At 55.6% G+C, this 4,564-nt stretch overlaps 1 protein-coding gene across 1 annotated transcript in view; it reads right to left on the reverse strand.

The window, feature by feature from the left end:
- The window catches only part of PKP4 (plakophilin 4), a 23,015-nt gene extending 20,282 nt beyond the window's left edge, over positions 1–2,733 (reverse strand). The window contains exon 1 of the mRNA XM_010151835.1: positions 2,706–2,733. The gene's annotated coding sequence lies outside the window, so the exon portion shown is untranslated. The remainder of the gene's footprint in view (positions 1–2,705) is intronic.
- Positions 2,734–4,564: the final 1,831 nt, after the last annotated feature.

The following is a 4,564-nucleotide window of genomic DNA, read 5'->3' on the forward strand; positions in this document are numbered from 1 at the left end:
GGTGGAGCGCGTGGGGACGCTGTGCGCGCGCCAGACTCTACGGCAGGTTAAAAAGCCAGCACACCTCGGGGGCGGGACGGCAGCAGTTACGGATCCGCAGTACAGCCGAGGCCAACCCACCAGCCAAGTCTGCCGCAAATTAATTCACGGTAACAGGGGCGTTACGGCTGCACATAAAGATTTTCCAGGAAGCGTTGTGGCACTTCCATAACTTTCAGCAGCAGCAGCATCCCTAGGAACGACGTGGAGATAACCCACTGCCACAGCTCCCGCTACACAACCTCGCCGACTGACCGCCAGGCTTCAGCGGGGGCGCCACGTTCGTTAGAGTAACGGACTTATGGGGACGGGCACATTTCAATTACTCCACCGTTACACCCCACGTCAACATCCTGATCTTCCAGCCCTGCTGTTGAAACAGACACGGCCCTTCGCTGGACACTGCACGGCACTGAATCCTTGTCGAGCGGCCAAAGAACTGATCTGGGGAGAATCGCGCCGGGAGAATAAAGCGCAGTTGCGCAGGCGCAGGGGTTCTGCGGGGACAGAGGTCTGCCCCAAACCGCTGCCTCCCTCGCACGCTGGCCACCCAGCCAATGCCTCCACGAAGCTGAGAACCACAGACTGTTGGGGCTCTCACGAGGAGAGAATGCACCGCAAGATGAGCTGCTGTCGTCCTATCTTCCTCTGCTCCACGACTCGGGGGAGGGTGCCCTGCGCAGAACAACAGCCTGCTGTGACGCTGCTGGTCCAGTCCTCTGCCTATATGCATCTGCGGGATGTCAACATCTCGTGTTTCTGTGACAAGTCCTGTGTAATCCACTGACACGTATGGGAATTTCAGCTGCGGTCACTGCTGCTGCCTCTGGATACACACTCTGCTGTGCAGTCAGGGAGAGACGGTGACTTAAGGAGCCGTTTTCATTCCTCTGTAACCTCCCTGTTATTCGGACAGTCGGTCGAGCACCATCCAGCGACACTTCTGTAAAACGAAGATCAAGAGCGCACCTGGACGTAAAGCCCAACCAACCCTGAACACCCCCAGCGTCAGCGTTAAATGTCCATCTGAAAGCTGTAAGCCCACAAGATCCTTCTCTGAAGCATGCCCGCTCCCGAGCGGCCACTGCAGACAAGGCTGACCCAGCCGCACGGAGATGCGAGCAGCGCAGCCGGGCTCGCGCGAAGGCACCACGCGCTGAAACAAAACGGCATTCTTCCCTGTGTTAGGAGACTTCTGGAGACAAGAAACACACAAACGGGAGAGAATTGAAGGCTAAGACACAAACGGGAGAGCGGAACCCACAGAAAGCAAAGAAGCAAAAAGCAGGAACAGGAAGCTGGAGTTCAGCGAGGTTCTACCTGTTGTGGACTGTCTCTGGAAAGTTACAGCACCAGGGGAAAGGACGTGATGAAAACACTTCAAAACGGTCCCCGCTTCGGAAGGATGAGTAAAACTGATTTCTCAACTACTTGAAAGAACCAAATTTGAGCTGTGTTTAAAAGCATCGCTAAAGACAGCTGGAAAGCACCGCTGTGGGTGGCACAACTGGAAAGCGGGAGGTTGAGAACGTCCGGTTGGAGGAAAGGGAAGGGGCTGCCGAGGCAGCGCCCCAGTGGCAACGGAGAGCGGGTACGTAGGGCTACGCAGAGTTCCACCGCTCAGCACAACACACAAAACGGGAAGGGCAGGGGAAAGCAGATCCTTTGAGAGACTCATTTACCCAAAAGAGTCACAACTACCACAGCCGTAAACACGCTTGGGAGGCCCAGCGGGTGCCTGCTCTTCCCTGGGCAGCAGAACGGGGCAGCCCTCGCGCCCTCGACGCTGCGCTCAACCTGGGCAGCAGAGCTTTAGCAAGCTACCCAAACCCGGCACTGCCTGGCAGGACACGGCGTCAGGAGCTGATCAGGGAAACCACCCAGTGCAAAAGGTGATTTGCAGGGCATGGGGGTCCCACTTCCGGTCCTGCTGGCGTGCAGACACGCTGACCTCTGCACACGCGCTTCTTCACTCCGGGGAGACGACAGCTCTTGGGAGAGTGGCTCCTCAGCCTAAACATTCTAACTGATGCAGAACCCAAACGAGGTAAAGGCTTTGATCCCTGGGCGACGGGCTGGAATACTTCAGCAGCCACCTGAGCGCTGCCTTCACTGCACAGTCCCACCCGTCCCACCTACCATACCCAAGGGTAGGAGTGCTACAGCCCAAATGTTCCTGTTTCGGAAAGAACATTCAGTCTGGCCTGACACACAAAACTGGGAAAAGCACTCGGAAACCCCTCTGGCTTATCAGACTTGCTCAGTTAAGTAAGGACACCTGGGAAAAGAACACCCGTTCTCCAGCTCAAAGTGCACAGGACCTTTCCGTCACCTTCGCCTGCCGAGGGGCAGACTCAGAGTCTCTGAGCTGGCCGCAAAGGAGACCCAACACCCAAGGCTCTTATGTCACTCCTCCCAGACATTCAGAGGCACAAAAAGGTGCAAGAAACGGACCCGCAAGTGCCAAACCGGCCTTTTACAGTACCAGCGGGACGCAGGCATCCTCAGGCGTGAGGAGGGACAGCCAGGGTACGTGTGAGGAAAGGACCTCGCGGAGGCTGCGTAGCGCTGCTGCTGGCCATCGGCTCGTTCCAAACCAAGCACCGAATACCAAGGAGGTACAGGGTCTGGGCCCTAGAGCAGAACGTACACGAAAGAGGCAATACCTGATGATCTCCACGGAAATGACTTCTCAGTAGAGCTGCAGAAAGAGAAAAAACGATCACAAAAGGAACCACATGGCTCATTTGGAATTACTTCTTATCCCTTTTACCCCAAGCACACAAACCCACCCAGCAGACGGATTTTCACTCCCCCGCGTAACAACGCGGCAGCACCGCTCGCCCGTCAGCCAACCCGGTGGGCACGGGCTGCGATTCTGCGTTGCTCTGTGCAAGAGCAGGAGCTCCGACGCAGCACCGGGGGCAGTGACGCAAACAGAGCAGGACAGAGAAGGGCTCCCGCACACCGCCCCGGGACCGCGGCGCTGGCTGCTCACGCTAGGGCCCAGCAAAGGAGCTTTGGGAACCACAGCCGCAGCGCCCTTTGCCTCCCCACGTCAGGTGGTTTGATCAGGACTTTTACTGTTCCGTCATTTCCCAGTTTTCCAGAGGGAGTTCTGCTCCTTCGCACGCGCCGAGACCCTGCACAACGCGTGCGCCTCCACGTGCAAACTGGAAACAGGTTTTGCATTGTCAAGGGGGAAGAGACGCCGGAAGAAAGACCGATTTCACGAGACCGAGCGGTCAGCAGCAGCGCAAAGCCCTGCTCCTCTCCCACCTCTAAACTAACTGCTCTGTGCGGCACCGTCATACCCACCCGGCGTGTGCCTTCACGCACGTGCTGCGCCTCCACGACTTGATACGGCGTTGGTGCTCCACCACCTTTGCAGGCAAACGCAAAGCTCATCCACGTATTACTAAAATTAGGTACATTTTTCCCCCTAAAAAGATGTATTTTCTTACTCTGCCTATGAATTATCAGGCTTTGACTATCTCATCCTTTCTGCCATCATGATAAGCTGCTGTTTTCCAAACCGAGAGCTATTTAAAGGAAAACATGAAAGTCCATCAGATTTTATGATGTCTGAGTATCAGTAAGAGACTGATTCTGTGCAAGATGCATCTACTTCTACATTTTCACTTATTTTGCTTCTTTCTAACAGTTATCAATTAGAAAAACCTTCCGCACAGCAACCTGGACAATACCAGCGACTGATTTTCTAAAGCACAGTCAGTCACGCAGGGGTCTGTTTGGGCAGCCAGGTATGTGTCCGTAGAAGAGCCCTAAACTCTAGTACAGGCTCGTACAAACTAAGCCACAATTACCACAGGGTTCAGCGAAAAAGGAGAATTCAGATTTCAGTACCTGAAAGGCAACTTCCATCTGGACAGCAAGAGAATTTTTACTATGCGTTGGCTATTATTACCTGAGCCTACAGTTTTAGTGCCTTTTGGGGTGGAACGCTCATTTCCTCTTTAGGATGTCCGAAGCAGAGCAGTTACAGCCCGAACGGGTGTACAGAGCCCCAGGTGAGGAGCTGAACTTCAGACCAGCCTCTGCAGGCTCATCCACCTGAGCACGGATCGGAAGCTCCTTTGTGCTGTACTGTGCAGCGCTTCCGAGATGCCTGTGGAGAGCAGGGTGCAGAAGCACGGACTCCGGACTCAGACGCAGGCCTCGCCTTTCACAGGCGGTTCCTCTCCCCGAAGGGCCCCTTGTCCAAGCCCAGAAGCACAAATAAGCTTAGGCAAAGACGAGATCACTCGGCAGCGCTGGAACACAAGTCCAGTGTCAGAAACATTGCACAGGCACATAAACAAATCAGACTGCACGGCGGAAGAGGAGAAGGGACTAGTTTGAGGGAATGACATCCCATGGGGTCAACCGGGACGGCTCGAGAACCCTCCACACGCAGCCAGCAGCGACCCATGCTCAGCCACGCTGTCCCGACCGACCTGCCCTTCCCCACGCTCAGCCATGCCGCCCTGACTGACCTGCCCTTCCCCACACTCAGCCCCGCTGC

This window comes from Eurypyga helias, unplaced genomic scaffold, assembly GCF_000690775.1.
Source record: "Eurypyga helias isolate BGI_N326 unplaced genomic scaffold, ASM69077v1 scaffold15735, whole genome shotgun sequence".
Classification (NCBI taxonomy): Eukaryota; Metazoa; Chordata; class Aves; order Eurypygiformes; family Eurypygidae; genus Eurypyga; species Eurypyga helias.